Below are 19,418 nucleotides of genomic sequence, written 5' to 3'. Positions count from 1 at the left end.
ACGAAATCGAGGACGTGCAACAAGTGACTTCACTGGCAGAGCCTGTATGAGACGGAAAGGCATTTCTCAGCAATTGTGAGGATAGCATTGCTATTCTCCCTGAGACCTTATTACCAGTGCTTTAAGCCCCCAAAACTATGTTTCGTGGTGAACATGTACAGGTTGTTTTATGGGTGACACAATAAAATATTGCATGAGTCTGAAAACTGTCTTGAGGCAACATGATGGCTAATCACACTATCAGTGTAACTCATGATTAAAGCCTTTAATTTTTCAGTTCCAAAGAGAGAATCTACAGTGAAAGTCCCTTCTTCAAAAAACCACGGTTCATAACTCTTATTTTCTGTACATACAGTGAGTTTAGTACCTAGAGAGAAAACGGAAACGTTTGGGAGAGATAAAAAAGGCCAGGGTAGACAAGAAGGTATGAACATACAAGCTTTATAATTAATTGTACATCTACATCTTGTCCCATTTTATTATGTGATACAGGTTGCAATCTTTAGTTTTGGTATTTAACTTGCATTTGATGACCTGCTATATTTTCTTTGAACCTTTATCTTATTACCTTAATTAATAACAATATCATTCATTTTTTATACTGCATAAATATTAACATAACTGTAACTTTTAATCTTATTATGATCATTATGACCACGGGTTTTAATTGGAAGTTAACTTAAGTTGTAACAGTTCTTGTATCTCATAGATTCACTCAAACAGTAACAGTTTAATTTATTACAATTTTCGAATATATTAAGTAGACTATCTTTTGTGTCAATTGTCTCAATGTTCAAATTCAAACATATTGAATTTAATATGTTGCTAGTGACCACAATTCCAGTGTAGTTGTTGGGTTTTGGTTTTCAGTTTGGTTGAGTAGTTGACTTACATCAAATAGTGCTGGTCAGTGATTGCCCGCAATATTGTATGTAAGAGACACATTGTTGTAGTTCACCATGTTGAATGTTCAACAAAAGATCAACTTTTTCAGTTTGATGGGAAACTATATTAACAGATTAACGGTGTGGCAAAAGGATCCCCCTTTGTCCTCTTATGGCAAACACGTTTATGAGCTCCATCAAAAAGAATCTTAAGCGCCAAGACAAGATGCCCTCCTTCTGCAAAAGATACTTGGATGACACACTGACAATCGTGTGAGATGTAACAGCTACAACAGGTTTCCTAGAAACACTTAGCAATTGCAATTCTTCTGTCTCATTGACCATGGAACTGCAGTCTATTATTTTCAACAAACTACTCTTTCTTGGAATGCAAATATAAAAAAAGAAAGGCTGTAGATTAGAGACAAAAGTCTACAGAAAACCAACCAACACAGGTCTCCAACAAAATCAACAACAGAAAAAAAATCATTAGTGGAAACAATGCTGAACTGTGCCTACCATCCCTCATCTTCTTGGCAATATTTCTCTGAGGAATGTGAACATCTGAAAACAATGTTTTCGAAACTCAAATATCCAGCAAACTTTGTAAACTCAACCATAACCCAGGTTATCACCTCAAAGGCCTCCCACGTGCAGATTATCCATAACAACAATTAAATCACACACAAATCAGATTACATACACTGCCAACTTAGAGATTTTAAGGAAGCAAAATCGGTAAAGAAATTCAGCCAGTCTTCACAAGGAGAAAAATCCAACATGATGTTAAGATACACAAACTGGAAGCCAGCAAACCGTACTGCCTCATTTATGAGATCCAGAGTGATCCTTGGGGTACGCCTGATGTGACAGAGGCCTCTCTGCAAACGGTGACTCTTTGTTTGTGATGAAAATAAGTGCTGAATCAGTCATGTAAGCAGCCAGTAATGTTAAGTGGTGCATGCCTTGACAAGTTTTTTCATTACAGGAATGCAGCTAGAAGCTGTTGCACACCCTATGTGCACTGAGACCCAAAACTGATGTTTCATGTGCTAACACATACTGTTCCAGAAGCAGAAGACCTGCTCACCTCAAAGACTGTGCATAGCTGGTGCTGATCTTTAAGGCTTTTTCTGCAAAGCTGTTTATATGTCAGTTTTTTATGCACTTTTTTCAACTCTATTCATTTAAATTTAGGACAATTAAAACAGTTACATGTACAATGACATTGTTCCAGGACTGAGCCCTGTGAAAGTATAGGATGACATCTTTGGGACTATTGCCAGTAGATTGAAGCGCTGTTGCTCTTTAACATCTTGGTTTATCAGCAGCTTTCAAAACCATACATCAAGGGATAAGAATTACATGACTACTACATATGTACTGAATTAATTGATGATGTAATGATGTTATATGATACATGTAATATGATAGCTTGATTTAACACAATAAACGATTCTAACAACTCCGGTAAAAGGCAAAGAAAACCAAGGGAGACATCTACCTAACAGTCCTGGCCCTACAAACACTCCCACTGCTGACAGTGTAAAACACAACCTACTTCTACCAAAGAATTGCTGAAGTAGTTAAAGAGACACGGGCATGACAAGCAGAATAAGCCAAGCACTACAACAAGGGTTCCCAATCCTTACCTACCTACAACTTAACAATAAGCCCTCAATGTAGTTCAAGTCATAATTAATTGAAGTCAATTTGTTTTCATGAACAGTTACCGGTAGTACCAGTTACTGTTATTCTCACGTAATGTCTGGAGTGCCCCTTGGAATTGTTCTTCAGGTCTTGTTTTGCAGTTGTTGTACAGGTCTACACTTGGTGAAATTGTTAGAAGGAACCGCATGAACTAGCATTTTTATGCAGAAAAATTCACAGATTTGTTTCTTTTTAAAATCTTGTTTAACCCACTTTCATCATACTGTCAATCTGGTTTTGCCTCTTTGGATGGTGTAGTTGTTGACAACAAGCCTGAGATAAATGGTGACAAGACAAAACCCTTAAGTTGTGGATTGCAGCATCTATTGCTGTTTCCATTTATTATCTTTGTTTTCTATGATATTGTTTCCCATTTGTTATTAAACTATTCATTTTTTAAATAATTTAACAATAAATTTATTATACCTTAAAAAAGCCCACTTGGCAGTTATAAGCTATTTTGTAGATTTAAGCCAGAAAAGTATTGTTCTGGCCTCATGAGATTATGGCTTTCATTCATTCAACCTTAAATTACTTTGCAGTTCACAAATGATTACTTCATATATGCACTTTCAGAAATGATCTTAGGTCTTCATTTGCCTCCACTATGATATTCCAAGCAATATATTATACTTGTATCATAATTTGTTTGATTATTATACTTTTGCAAGTTCCTAACAATACAAAAACCATCAACTAGTGTTAGGGTTATCTTTTCTCATAAGATACAATGGCCCTCTTATAGTATTATACTCTAAACAAGAGCAAGGAACTTTCAAGTGTCATTGACATGTGCATGTACATTATTAATTTGAAGCCACAAAGTCTCATACAATACGAACAGTAACAGAGAGTATGCTTCTTTTACAAAGAATTAACTATAGACATACTACATTAATTTTAGCCAATTCGCCAGAGGCCTGAAAAAATCAATATTATTGAATATGTATGTAAACTACATACATGCACAACAACTGCAGGCGGCATGTAAAAGCATTTTAAGAGCGTTTAATGTTTAAAGGAGTCCCATAGATTTTATTTGTTGGTAATGTAACATGTTAAGTTAATTGAGCGACTGTATAGTTTTATCCATTTACCTATTTTTCACCTTTGAATCATTGAAACATGTTTGCAGTTAAAAGAATTTTAAAATTACCTGGATGATGAGGAAACAGAAAGAGGATAAGTCCATGCTGGAATTGAAAGCACCCATTGCACCCCTCTGCCAACTAATGCAATTGGAGGGGCATGCATTTTAAGTTTATCAGTATATTGAAGACCAACTCCATTCCAAGGGCTATTTTACCTGGCATTTAGTAGCAATATTTGCATTAGTAAGCCATACATGTTTTAAGAGTTGAAATGTTCAGGGGGGGGGGGGGGGGGATTTAAAATTGCAGTGGCTTGTCTTGGTGCAATAAATACTTCATACTGTTTGTCCCACTCCTGTAGCTCAGTAGTAGAGCATCTGAACTAGTAATCAGAAGGTCAGGTATGACTCCTGATAGGAGAACTCGGATTTTGCGAGTGTCCAGGTGACACTGAATAATACATCATTCTCATCTATTTACCCGGCTAAAATATTGCATCACATTTTATTGTTCCATTGCGCATATGCCACACGACATTCCAACCCTAGCAGTATGCAGGATGTTTGTCCCATGAACCTAGTTTAATGGCCTTGCCAGATTTCCTGTATTTAAAAAAAAATAAATAAAAAAAAGCTCCCACAAGTCTCCTGTAGCTCAGTGGTAGAGCATCCGAAGGTCACCTCCTGGCGCTACTTTCTCGCCATTGTACAGATCTTCAAGATATTGTTAATTACGTATAATGCTATCCATGGACTCGCTCCAGCGTATCTTAGCGAACTTATCACCCTAAAGACCGTATCTAGATATAGTCTTAGATCGTCCGGCGAAGTCCTCCTTCAACCGCCCAGAATCAAGACTCTGCGTACGCTGGGTGATCGTAGCTTTACCGTAGCCGCACCAGCGCTCTGGAACAATTTACCCAATGCAGTTCGCTGCGCACAAAGTGTTCAATCTTTCAAGGACAGGTTGAAAACTCATTTATTTGGACAAGCCTTTGACATTTATTAGAACTGTATTTTAGCCATTGACCTTGCCATTGTAATTTTAAATTATAATTATTTAGGATATCTTTATTGTAAAGCGCGCGAGAGCATCTGTTTATGATTCGCGCGCTATATAAGTAATAAATTATTATTATTATTGTCCAGGGTGATGTTTTTACTTAATTAAACCTGGAGGTCTTGGATAGGTGATCAATACCTATGATTAACATCACCCTAAAACAGGTAAATGTGGTGTTGTCAGGTGGCCAACCAAGCATTTCCGCACCACACACACACTCAATGCCTGGAACAAGTTAATGTTTCTTCCACTCAGGTAGTGTTGCACACAGGGTACAAAAGGGTATGTAAGGGTAGGTAGGTATGTAGGGTACACAAGGTGCAGAACAGTATGTATGGTAGAAAGGGTGTGCAATAGTATGTAGACTTCAGGGGGTGTACAGGGTACCCAGGATGTCCAATGGTATGTGGGTGTTTACTGGTATGTACGATACACAGGGTATACAACGATAGCCATGATGCACAGGATGTGCAACAATATGTAGGGTACACAAGGTTCAGAATGGCATATATGGTACAGAGGGTGTGCAACTTTATGCATGGTGCAATGGTATGAGGGGGTTCACAGGGTATCTAATGGTACAGTATGTAGGGTGTACTACAGCATGTACAGTACAGAGGAATGGTATGCTGGATACACAAGGTATACAACGATATGCATGGTGCACAGGATGTGCAACAATATGTAGGGTGCACAAGGCGCAGGATGGTATGTACAGTACACAGGGTATGCAACTGTATGCATGGTGCACAGGGTGTTCAACAGTATGTAGACTACACAGGGTACCCAATGGTACGTGGGGTTCACAGGGTATCCAATGGTATGTAGGGTTCACAGGATATCCAAACAGTGTGTAGGGATGCTCGGTGTAAAATGATATCTAGGGACGCAGGGTGTACATTGATATCCAAAGATATGCATGGTGCATAAGGGTCTCCATGGTACAGATGAGGTTTATAGGGGTACAGTGTGCCTTATAAAATAATATATTTTATTAAAAACTGGATCATTGTATAATGCAATTCCAGGGATTTGATTGGCTTAGCGGCTATGGTGAGCCATTATACCATGCCCGAGAAATGGCAACCATTCAATTGATTTTTAATTGTTCTTCAAAGCGAAATGGGCAAAATCTAGCAATATTTCTTGATTGTTTTTAATAAAACAATTATTCCACTCACGCTGTTGGATATGAGATGATTATAGCCGACTCGGCGCTACGTTGGCTATCTATCATCTCATATACAACGCGCGCTCGTGGAATAATTGTTAAGTATACAACAGAAGGGTCCACAGGTTATGTTATGTCCTCAGGGGCACATAAGGTATACCAGACAAATGGAAATGTATGTAGGGAGTATTGCCCAAGGACAACAACTGTACTTTTTTCTCTGGGTTATAGCGATTACAGTGTGCTGAAATGGATATGTATGTCATTTACCTTATATGAAATAATGTGTTCAATAACCATAAAAACCAGAGACTTATAAGGGCATCTGTAGGGAATATAACCAGACAGGTATACCAGTTTTGGTGCAGATTCTGGTTTCTATGCCGCACCTCTCGTCAAAGGCTTCAACACATTTTTATAAGTGATTAAGCTTTCAGTCACACCTATATGTAGACAGCAGTTTTATCCTGCGAGGTTTACATTTGCAGTTATACTGGGCATTCAATAGTCATGCTGGCATTTAGATAGTGATGCTTACCATGCAAAGTGGCACCATTTATTCTAAGATACTCTGAATAAAATCATCAAAAATAAGAAATAAAAATTAAAAAAAGAATAAAAATGTTATAAAAAAGCTGTTTACAGCATTCACTCCTGTTCTTTGAGTAAGGTTGAGTAAGGAGTTTTGTGCTAGTCAGTGACTGTTATGTTACTCTGCCCTTTTTTCTTTATATGCAGACAAAATGTCCAGTTACCATGTGTTGGCATATAAAATATGTCACTCTGTGTACTCACTCAGCTATATTTAACGGAACCCTGTACCAACTTAGCACATAAAAGAGATCATACCTTTTCTAAGATTAAGGAGTGTCACATAGATAGTGATGGTAATATTTGATGCCAACTGGCTATTCCTTTATTTGCAATATTACGCAGGTAAAATACCCTGTCACCATGCTAAAGATTTCATTCCTTCATTTCTACGATTAAGAAGTGTCATGTAGTCAGTCAGCTAAGGAGAAACATTTTTTCTTTTTCACCTTTAAAAGCCAACCACTTCAAATGCTCCAAACGATTTTCAAAAATACAAAACTATTCAAGGAACTCAATCTTGCTGAGAGGTTAGGGTCAGGGTTGGTTAGTAAAAAAAATGCAATAGTGACCATGCACCATTTTGGCATGTTCAACCTTTTAAGCTCCAATATCAACATACATTTTCTTCTCACTATTCTCCGTATTTTTGTCATGACATTAGGAGTATTTGTCAAAAGATGAAGACCTTTGTCTTTGGTGGCTATTTCCGTTTTTTATCATTAGCTGAATCCTTGAACAAGTTGTGATATTGTGGGGAGAATTTGCATGCTTGTCACTATCTCGTCTTAATGGTTAAGGGAACCATCCCAAAATACTAGAAGTAACTATAATATAATAATATAATAATAATATAATAATAATAACCTTTATTTACCCTCGGCAGTGTTTATAGCACAAGTGCTAGTGGGGCCGAGCATTAAACCTCGTAAAGAAATAATATAAATTGAAAATAACATGGTTAAAAATCCCAACTGGCAGGAGGCAGACCAGCTGGCTATTTACAAGCGCGTCTGAGGAGTTGAACTTGGGGCTACCGAGAAACAACTCCAGCTAGCGGTCAGAGCGGGACTTGAACCCGGGACCACCGGATTCCAAGTCCGGCGCCCCAACCACTCGACCACGCTACCTCTAAACATTCTGCTCAAGGGAGTCAGTAGATATAATCCCAGTTGGTTCATGTTAATTACACAGGAGTTGGCACTCAGTGGTTTATGCAAAAGGTAAGTGTGACTATTTCTTTTGACCAATTTAGGAACCGGTAATAAAGATATGGAGTGTTTTCATTCACATGACTACTGGCTATATTGGTTTAATGAAACAAAAGAAAGTATTTGCATAGAAATAGAGTCCAATTCCCAGAGGTTTAAGTTGGGACACCAACATGGCCGCCATTTCTTTGTTTTGGGACACCAACATGGCCGCCGTGACATCATGTGAAAACACTCTATAATATAGTAAAATGCTACAATAATTATTAATCTTCCATCGAAAATCAAGGCTGCTGGCTACAGAAAACTTTAAAGGAGCCCCAAAAGGCCAGCAGCTGAGAATTTCAGAGTCCAACCTGTGAAATGTTAGAAGTAAGCAACCTTACACCAGTAAGCTAACAGCCTTGATCATCAGAAAGCCACTGGACAAAATAATATACTTCTCACATGCAGAATATTTTCTTGAGACACTTTTGGCTGCTGAGGCCTCATAAACAACCAAAAGTGTCAACAAATTTCTTTGCTGTAGTTGAAAAATACCCGAAACCTTGTCCTCCATCTCAAATGCACTACATCCAGCTCTTCATAAGTTGATTGAGGTTCAGCTCAAGCTATGAGAGTGCAGTCGTATCCAGGAGTGGCATTCTCTACCTCAGTTACTACATGTGAAAGTGGTTGGCTGCCAGGGCATAGATGATGCAGTCCTCATTTGGTATGACCTTTTCTCTTTGCACTCAATCATACATGTATATGTTTTGGTTGGCCCTCCAAATATCTGTCCTGCAGAAAATGAGGAAATAACAAGAATGCCATCAAATGTGACAAGATTTAAATCCACTTGTTTATCCAAATGAGGTTGTGGTTATTGTGGTGTCTGTTTCCTGAGAGCATGTTTTCCATTTTTTATAACCTTACAATGTCTGGAATAACCTAGAAAAACAAGATCAAAAGACTAACTTGAACTTTGGACAAATATTACTGTGCTTGGTGATACAAATGAACTTTTCCCTACCACATGCTTTCCACTGACTGGTTATCATTCATGAAAGAGCATCTGACAACTGTTCCTGGTTGCTGTTGGTGGCTGTGAAAAAAGCACAAGAATTTAAGGTATATAGCAGCCATAAAACATTGGGTTGAAAGAAGGGAAAATGTACAAGTAGTCACAACTCCCGCTCTAAAGCTTATAGTCTTCATGACAGCTTGGGCATCTTTATGACATTTCTGGGACTTTGTAGGTTTTATTTTAACACGGGACAACTAGTTAACTGGAGTCCGTTTACAAAATCAGGTATCCACAAGCACAAGAATGAAACTCTCCAGAATCACACTTGCTCTCCAACAAAGGAAAAGTAATTTTGCACACTTCCTCAAAAAATGGCTTAACCTGCTTCCTGGTCCCTACAGCATCCTTTAGAAAGGTCTATTTTACAGTAATGACAGCCACACGCAAGTCAAAGGTCACTTACATGCATGTGCAATTTTCTTTCTTTCTGGGTGATCCCCTTTTGGGCCTCTTCTTTGGATTTCTCAACCTTCTTCACTTCTCCATTCTCTAGTTTGTACTAGCTGAGAGACAAAACTTAAGCGCACTTATGAGTGAACACAATAAACTTAACAGACCTCAACACGAAAACAAAAACACTTGGCAATGCTGAAATTAAAGAAAATAACCATATTGCACTCAAAATACAATCAAATGCTCCTGTCAGCCAACTCATTTGTGTACGGCACGCCATATTGCGGGAATGCATTATGTATAAACATTTACACAATTAAATTACACATGCAACCCGATTCCTTCCGATACCTGAGGCAACGCAAAAGTGACCATGTGCATTCTCTGCTGGTTTTCCATTGTTGCCATTCGACAAAGGGACGTCCTGTTTTTCTTCCGAGAACCTCCATATTCACGAGTTAAAAAGGAGATTAAATCCTATATGGGGTCTATCATTTTAATCCATGTGACAGATTTTGTTCCGTACAAGGCCAGTATCAAACTCTCTGTTCCTGTATAAAGGGCATTTATTCAGTTCTCACAGGCCAATTTCTACATTAAACACTGCATACTGAATAAGTGGGAAACTTTTACTGCCTGAGGAAAGGGATGTTTAAAAAAAAGGACCTAAACCCAGAGTTGGGTAGAATGGCCCACAGCATTCGCAACTCTTGTTGTGATGTGTGGACACGTCCAAAGCGGGAATAGATGCACAATGAGAAATATTCTCTATTCTTTAACATCACAAACCACAGACAGTAAAAGGCCCTCTGGTCCTGCAAACAGTGGTCAGACATTTGGTATGCTATATGATACAACTCTTAGAAAAAACACTCACATATTGTAAGCAAATGCCTTCTTGTATTTGAGGTTTCCCTCTGGAGATCTTCATTGTACATCTCAAATTTCTGGCAACTTGTCTTCTGGTATTTCTATTTTCTGGCAACTGTTCTCCTGATGATTCTAGTTTGAGGAAATAGCCTTCGGTGCACTTATGAGAGGAGGCATGTAAACAAATGAGGCCTTAAAGTAAAACAGGAATGTAAACACATGACAATGCTGAAAACTGAACTAACTGTACTTGTAATGCATAATATAAGGTTTACAATGCACTTTCACTTAGTTGTTGCAATGCCTTGTTTGCAGGGCAGAAATTGCCATTGTCAAAGTGAAAGATCTAATTGACAACTAATTTGATACATGAATCTATACTGCTTCTGTTCGACATTTCTGTGCATAGATCACTATATCTTTAATCCCAAAGATCAACAATGTAATTCTCCTGTCTCATCACTAGAAGGTTTTCCATAACAAATTTAGGCCCTAACTTGTGTTTGAAAATGTTACATATGTTGGGCAAAGCAATCTAAGCATCTTGTCTTAAATCTTAAATTCATTCAGTGAAATTCATAAAATTTAAACTGTTGCTTCCTGTATTCTCACTGCCAAGACATTTGCCAGTTAACTTTCCAAAACAGACCATGCACTTGCCAACTATTTTGAGGTTGTTTTGCTTCAACTGGAAACTTTTTCACCACAAATTTAATTCAGTTATTAAAAAAATCTCCATGTTTTACCTTCAATGTTATACAAAAAGTTCAATATCTCTTTTTTTCAATATTCTCATTCAAAACCAGTCTAACAAAGCAATCTAAACTTCTTGTCTGAAATCCTAACTTTATTAGGGAAATTAAAAAAATATATATATTACATCCTATATTCTCACTGCCAAGACATTTCACAGTTAATTATCACTTTCTGAAAAAGACCATGCACGTGCCAACTATTTTGTGGTTGTTTTGCTTCAAACTGGCAAATGTTTCAAAGCAAATTTTATCAGTTATTGAAAAAATCTCCATGTTTTACCTGTATGAAGGGAATTCATTCAGTTCTCACAGGGCAATTTCCAGACTAAACACTGCATATTGAAAAAGTGAAAAAGCTTTATTGCCCGTGGAAAGTGATGTTTAAAAAAAATCAAAGCACCCAACCCAAAATTGGGAAGAAAAGCCCACAACAGTACAACCCTTGTTGTCAACTATGGACTAGCCAAAGTGGGAATAGATGCGCAATGAGACACATTAATTATCTCTTCATTAACATCACAACCCACAGACAGTAAAAGGCTCTCTGATCCTGCAACAGTAATCAGACATTTGGTATGCTATACAATACTCATTAAAGGAACAACTCCAGAGGTGTGGTGGTGTAGTGGTTAGCACGTCGGACTTTCAATTAGAGGGTCGGTGGTTCGTGGCCAGGTTGGTCTCTTCATTGCTGTGTTGTTTTCTTAGACAAGAAACTTTGTTCCACATTGTCTCTCATCGCCCAGGTTATAAATGGGTACTGGAGACATACTGCTGGTGGTACTAACCCTGCGATGAACTAGCATCCCATCCAGGGGGGAGTAGCAATACCCCTAGTTGCTTCATGCTACAGAAACCGGGCTAGGCTACGGCCGTGTGGGCCACTTGGGCGTGAAGTGTGACTTTACCTACCTTTAACTCGGACACAAAACACTCATATATTGTAGGCAAACTCCTTCTTGTATTTGTGGTTTCCCTCTAGAGGTCTTCATTGTATATCTCAAATTTCTGGCAACTGCACAGTTTTCTGTTTTTTTTTCTATGTTTTGGCAACTGATCTCCTGATTTTTCTAGTTTGAGAAAAGCCTTTGGCGCACTTATGAGAGGAGGCATGTAAACAAATGAGGCCTTGAACAGCAAAGTAAAAACATGACATCCTGAAAACTGAGCCAACTGTACTTCTTATGCACAATTACTTAGTTGTTCGAATGCCTTGTTTGCAAGGCAGTCGTTGGCATTATCAAGTTGAAAGATCTAATTGACACTTATATTATTATTAATTTCATACCTGAATCTATATTGCCCCTGTTCAACATTTCTGTGCATACATCACTGTATCTTTTATCCCAAACATACACAATGCAATTCTCCTGACTCAACACTATTGTATTTCATGTTACCTCTGAAAATTTGGCGGTTTTGCATGGTTGGCAATCGACAAAAAGGGGTCCTGTTTTGCTTCCAAGAACCTCCGTATTCACGAGTTAAAAAGGAGATTAACTCCTATATGGGGTCTATCATTTTCATTTTAATCCCTGTGACAGATTTTGTTCAGTATAAGGCCAGTATAAAACTCTCTGTTCATGTATAAAGGCCATTCATTATAAGTGTATAAAGGGCATTCATCATTCAGTTCTCACAGGCCAATGTCTACATTAAACACTGCATACTGAATAACTGGAAAAGTTTTACTGCCTGAGGAAAGGGATGTTTAAAAAAAAAGGACCTAAACCCAGAGTTGGGTAGAATGGCCCACAGCATTCACAACTCTGGTTGTGATGTATGGACACGTCCAAATCGGGAATAGATGCACAATGAGAAATATTCTCTATTCTTTAACATCACAAACCACAGACAGTAAAAGGCCCTCTGGTCCTGCAAACAGTGGTCAGACATTTGGTATGCTATATGATACAACTCTTAGAAAAAACACTCACATATTGTAGGCAAATGCCTTCTTGTATTTGAGGTTTCCCTCTGGAGATCTTCATTGTACATCTCAAATTTCTGGCAACTTGTCTTCTGGTATTTCTATTTTCTGGCAACTGTTCTCCTGATGATTCTAGTTTGAGGAAATAGCCTTCGGTGCACTTATGAGAGGAGGCATGTAAACAAATGAGGCCTTAAAGTAAAACAGGAATGTAAACACATGACAATGCTGAAAACTGAACTAACTGTACTTGTAATGCATAATATAAGGTTTACAATGCACTTTCACTTAGTTGTTGCAATGCCTTGTTTGCAGGGCAGAAATTGCCATTGTCAAAGTGAAAGATCTAATTGACAACTAATTTGATACATGAATCCATACTGCTTCTGTTCGACATTTCTGTGCATAGATCACTATATCTTTAATCCCAAAGATCAACAATGTTATTCCCCTGTCTCATCACTAGAAGGTTTTCCATAACAAATTTAGGCCCTAACTTGTGTTTGAAAATGTTACATATGTTGGGCAAAGCAATCTAAGCATCTTGTCTTAAATCTTAAATTCATTCAGTGAAATTCATAAAATTTAAACTGTTGCTTCCTGTATTCTCACTGCCAAGACATTTGCCAGTTAACTTTCCAAAACAGACCATGCACTTGCCAACTATTTTGAGGTTGTTTTGCTTCAACTGGAAACTTTTTCACCACAAATTTAATTCAGTTATTAAAAAAATCTCCATGTTTTACCTTCAATGTTATACAAAAAGTTCAATATCTCTTTTTTTCAATATTCTCATTCAAAACCAGTCTAACAAAGCAATCTAAACTTCTTGTCTGAAATCCTAACTTTATTAGGGAAATTAAAAAAATATATATATTACATCCTATATTCTCACTGCCAAGACATTTCACAGTTAATTATCACTTTCTGAAAAAGACCATGCACGTGCCAACTATTTTGTGGTTGTTTTGCTTCAAACTGGCAAATGTTTCAAAGCAAATTTTATCAGTTATTGAAAAAATCTCCATGTTTTACCTGTATGAAGGGAATTCATTCAGTTCTCACAGGGCAATTTCCAGACTAAACACTGCATATTGAAAAAGTGAAAAAGCTTTATTGCCCGTGGAAAGTGATGTTTAAAAAAAATCAAAGCACCCAACCCAAAATTGGGAAGAAAAGCCCACAACAGTACAACCCTTGTTGTCAACTATGGACTAGCCAAAGTGGGAATAGATGCGCAATGAGACACATTAATTATCTCTTCATTAACATCACAACCCACAGACAGTAAAAGGCTCTCTGATCCTGCAACAGTAATCAGACATTTGGTATGCTATACAATACTCATTAAAGGAACAACTCCAGAGGTGTGGTGGTGTAGTGGTTAGCACGTCGGACTTTCAATTAGAGGGTCGGTGGTTCGTGGCCAGGTTGGTCTCTTCATTGCTGTGTTGTTTTCTTAGACAAGAAACTTTGTTCCACATTGTCTCTCATCGCCCAGGTTATAAATGGGTACTGGAGACATACTGCTGGTGGTACTAACCCTGCGATGAACTAGCATCCCATCCAGGGGGGAGTAGCAATACCCCTAGTTGCTTCATGCTACAGAAACCGGGCTAGGCTACGGCCGTGTGGGCCACTTGGGCGTGAAGTGTGACTTTACCTACCTTTAACTCGGACACAAAACACTCATATATTGTAGGCAAACTCCTTCTTGTATTTGTGGTTTCCCTCTAGAGGTCTTCATTGTATATCTCAAATTTCTGGCAACTGCACAGTTTTCTGTTTTTTTTTCTATGTTTTGGCAACTGATCTCCTGATTTTTCTAGTTTGAGAAAAGCCTTTGGCGCACTTATGAGAGGAGGCATGTAAACAAATGAGGCCTTGAACAGCAAAGTAAAAACATGACATCCTGAAAACTGAGCCAACTGTACTTCTTATGCACAATTACTTAGTTGTTCGAATGCCTTGTTTGCAAGGCAGTCGTTGGCATTATCAAGTTGAAAGATCTAATTGACACTTATATTATTATTAATTTCATACCTGAATCTATATTGCCCCTGTTCAACATTTCTGTGCATACATCACTGTATCTTTTATCCCAAACATACACAATGCAATTCTCCTGACTCAACACTATTGTATTTCATGTTACCTCTGAAAATTTGGCGGTTTTGCATGGTTGGCAATCGACAAAAAGGGGTCCTGTTTTGCTTCCAAGAACCTCCGTATTCACGAGTTAAAAAGGAGATTAACTCCTATATGGGGTCTATCATTTTCATTTTAATCCCTGTGACAGATTTTGTTCAGTATAAGGCCAGTATAAAACTCTCTGTTCATGTATAAAGGCCATTCATTATAAGTGTATAAAGGGCATTCATCATTCAGTTCTCACAGGCCAATGTCTACATTAAACACTGCATACTGAATAACTGGAAAAGTTTTACTGCCTGAGGAAAGGGATGTTTAAAAAAAAAGGACCTAAACCCAGAGTTGGGTAGAATGGCCCACAGCATTCACAACTCTGGTTGTGATGTATGGACACGTCCAAATCGGGAATAGATGCACAATGAGAAATATTCTCTATTCTTTAACATCACAAACCACAGACAGTAAAAGGCCCTCTGGTCCTGCAAACAGTGGTCAGACATTTGGTATGCTATATGATACAACTCTTAGAAAAAACACTCACATATTGTAGGCAAATGCCTTCTTGTATTTGAGGTTTCCCTCTGGAGATCTTCATTGTACATCTCAAATTTCTGGCAACTTGTCTTCTGGTATTTCTATTTTCTGGCAACTGTTCTCCTGATGATTCTAGTTTGAGGAAATAGCCTTCGGTGCACTTATGAGAGGAGGCATGTAAACAAATGAGGCCTTAAAGTAAAACAGGAATGTAAACACATGACAATGCTGAAAACTGAACTAACTGTACTTGTAATGCATAATATAAGGTTTACAATGCACTTTCACTTAGTTGTTGCAATGCCTTGTTTGCAGGGCAGAAATTGCCATTGTCAAAGTGAAAGATCTAATTGACAACTAATTTGATACATGAATCCATACTGCTTCTGTTCGACATTTCTGTGCATAGATCACTATATCTTTAATCCCAAAGATCAACAATGTTATTCCCCTGTCTCATCACTAGAAGGTTTTCCATAACAAATTTAGGCCCTAACTTGTGTTTGAAAATGTTACATATGTTGGGCAAAGCAATCTAAGCATCTTGTCTTAAATCTTAAATTCATTCAGTGAAATTCATAAAATTTAAACTGTTGCTTCCTGTATTCTCACTGCCAAGACATTTGCCAGTTAACTTTCCAAAACAGACCATGCACTTGCCAACTATTTTGAGGTTGTTTTGCTTCAACTGGAAACTTTTTCACCACAAATTTAATTCAGTTATTAAAAAAATCTCCATGTTTTACCTTCAATGTTATACAAAAAGTTCAATATCTCTTTTTTTCAATATTCTCATTCAAAACCAGTCTAACAAAGCAATCTAAACTTCTTGTCTGAAATCCTAACTTTATTAGGGAAATTAAAAAAATATATATATTACATCCTATATTCTCACTGCCAAGACATTTCACAGTTAATTATCACTTTCTGAAAAAGACCATGCACGTGCCAACTATTTTGTGGTTGTTTTGCTTCAAACTGGCAAATGTTTCAAAGCAAATTTTATCAGTTATTGAAAAAATCTCCATGTTTTACCTGTATGAAGGGAATTCATTCAGTTCTCACAGGGCAATTTCCAGACTAAACACTGCATATTGAAAAAGTGAAAAAGCTTTATTGCCCGTGGAAAGTGATGTTTAAAAAAAATCAAAGCACCCAACCCAAAATTGGGAAGAAAAGCCCACAACAGTACAACCCTTGTTGTCAACTATGGACTAGCCAAAGTGGGAATAGATGCGCAATGAGACACATTAATTATCTCTTCATTAACATCACAACCCACAGACAGTAAAAGGCTCTCTGATCCTGCAACAGTAATCAGACATTTGGTATGCTATACAATACTCATTAAAGGAACAACTCCAGAGGTGTGGTGGTGTAGTGGTTAGCACGTCGGACTTTCAATTAGAGGGTCGGTGGTTCGTGGCCAGGTTGGTCTCTTCATTGCTGTGTTGTTTTCTTAGACAAGAAACTTTGTTCCACATTGTCTCTCATCGCCCAGGTTATAAATGGGTACTGGAGACATACTGCTGGTGGTACTAACCCTGCGATGAACTAGCATCCCATCCAGGGGGGAGTAGCAATACCCCTAGTTGCTTCATGCTACAGAAACCGGGCTAGGCTACGGCCGTGTGGGCCACTTGGGCGTGAAGTGTGACTTTACCTACCTTTAACTCGGACACAAAACACTCATATATTGTAGGCAAACTCCTTCTTGTATTTGTGGTTTCCCTCTAGAGGTCTTCATTGTATATCTCAAATTTCTGGCAACTGCACAGTTTTCTGTTTTTTTTTCTATGTTTTGGCAACTGATCTCCTGATTTTTCTAGTTTGAGAAAAGCCTTTGGCGCACTTATGAGAGGAGGCATGTAAACAAATGAGGCCTTGAACAGCAAAGTAAAAACATGACATCCTGAAAACTGAGCCAACTGTACTTCTTATGCACAATTACTTAGTTGTTCGAATGCCTTGTTTGCAAGGCAGTCGTTGGCATTATCAAGTTGAAAGATCTAATTGACACTTATATTATTATTAATTTCATACCTGAATCTATATTGCCCCTGTTCAACATTTCTGTGCATACATCACTGTATCTTTTATCCCAAACATACACAATGCAATTCTCCTGACTCAACACTATTGTATTTCATGTTACCTCTGAAAATTTGGCGGTTTTGCATGGTTGGCAATCGACAAAAAGGGGTCCTGTTTTGCTTCCAAGAACCTCCGTATTCACGAGTTAAAAAGGAGATTAACTCCTATATGGGGTCTATCATTTTCATTTTAATCCCTGTGACAGATTTTGTTCAGTATAAGGCCAGTATAAAACTCTCTGTTCATGTATAAAGGCCATTCATTATAAGTGTATAAAGGGCATTCATCATTCAGTTCTCACAGGCCAATGTCTACATTAAACACTGCATACTGAATAACTGGAAAAGTTTTACTGCCTGAGGAAAGGGATGTTTAAAAAAAAAGGACCTAAACCCAGAGTTGGGTAGAATGGCCCACAGCATTCACAACTCTGGTTGTGATGTATGGACACGTCCAAAGCGGGAATAGATGCACAATGAGAAATATTCTCTATTCTTTAACATCACAAACCACAGACAGTAAAAGGCCCTCTGGTCCTGCAAACAGTGGTCAGACATTTGGTATGCTATATGATACAACTCTTAGAAAAAACACTCACATATTGTAAGCAAATGCCTTCTTGTATTTGAGGTTTCCCTCTGGAGATCTTCATTGTACATCTCAAATTTCTGGCAACTTGTCTTCTGGTATTTCTATTTTCTGGCAACTGTTCTCCTGATGATTCTAGTTTGAGGAAATAGCCTTCGGTGCACTTATGAGAGGAGGCATGTAAACAAATGAGGCCTTAAAGTAAAACAGGAATGTAAACACATGACAATGCTGAAAACTGAACTAACTGTACTTGTAATGCATAATATAAGGTTTACAATGCACTTTCACTTAGTTGTTGCAATGCCTTGTTTGCAGGGCAGAAATTGCCATTGTCAAAGTGAAAGATCTAATTGACAACTAATTTGATACATGAATCCATACTGCTTCTGTTCGACATTTCTGTGCATAGATCACTATATCTTTAATCCCAAAGATCAACAATGTTATTCCCCTGTCTCATCACTAGAAGGTTTTCCATAACAAATTTAGGCCCTAACTTGTGTTTGAAAATGTTACATATGTTGGGCAAAGCAATCTAAGCATCTTGTCTTAAATCTTAAATTCATTCAGTGAAATTCATAAAATTTAAACTGTTGCTTCCTGTATTCTCACTGCCAAGACATTTGCCAGTTAACTTTCCAAAACAGACCATGCACTTGCCAACTATTTTGAGGTTGTTTTGCTTCAACTGGAAACTTTTTCACCACAAATTTAATTCAGTTATTAAAAAAATCTCCATGTTTTACCTTCAATGTTATACAAAAAGTTCAATATCTCTTTTTTTCAATATTCTCATTCAAAACCAGTCTAACAAAGCAATCTAAACTTCTTGTCTGAAATCCTAACTTTATTAGGGAAATTAAAAAAATATATATATTACATCCTATATTCTCACTGCCAAGACATTTCACAGTTAATTATCACTTTCTGAAAAAGACCATGCACGTGCCAACTATTTTGTGGTTGTTTTGCTTCAAACTGGCAAATGTTTCAAAGCAAATTTTATCAGTTATTGAAAAAATCTCCATGTTTTACCTGTATGAAGGGAATTCATTCAGTTCTCACAGGGCAATTTCCAGACTAAACACTGCATATTGAAAAAGTGAAAAAGCTTTATTGCCCGTGGAAAGTGATGTTTAAAAAAAATCAAAGCACCCAACCCAAAATTGGGAAGAAAAGCCCACAACAGTACAACCCTTGTTGTCAACTATGGACTAGCCAAAGTGGGAATAGATGCGCAATGAGACACATTAATTATCTCTTCATTAACATCACAACCCACAGACAGTAAAAGGCTCTCTGATCCTGCAACAG

At 37.7% G+C, this 19,418-nt stretch overlaps 1 protein-coding gene and 1 long non-coding RNA gene across 3 annotated transcripts in view; one reads left to right on the top strand and one right to left on the bottom strand.

The window, feature by feature from the left end:
- LOC146477062 (uncharacterized) overlaps nucleotides 1–19,418 on the top strand; it is a 450,556-nt gene that overhangs the window by 378,869 nt on the left and 52,269 nt on the right. The gene's annotated exons all lie outside the window — the stretch shown is intronic.
- LOC146477064 (uncharacterized) lies at nucleotides 6,801–17,544 on the bottom strand. 2 transcript variants are annotated; one of them, XR_014865508.1, is made up of 5 exons: nucleotides 15,427–17,544; nucleotides 12,742–13,821; nucleotides 9,190–11,136; nucleotides 8,733–8,804; nucleotides 6,801–8,500 (listed from the first exon to the last, which is right to left on the bottom strand). It is a non-coding gene; the product is annotated as an uncharacterized LOC146477064 (long non-coding RNA). The 2 variants fall into 2 exon arrangements; XR_014865507.1 differs by lacking the exon at nucleotides 15,427–17,544 and having other exon boundaries at nucleotides 12,742–14,859.

This window comes from Pavona decussata, unplaced genomic scaffold (assembly GCF_977016875.1).
Source record: "Pavona decussata unplaced genomic scaffold, jaPavDecu1.1 SCAFFOLD_72, whole genome shotgun sequence".
Taxonomy (NCBI): domain Eukaryota; kingdom Metazoa; phylum Cnidaria; class Anthozoa; order Scleractinia; family Agariciidae; genus Pavona; species Pavona decussata.
This window is presented reverse-complemented; position numbering and strand designations above follow the sequence as displayed.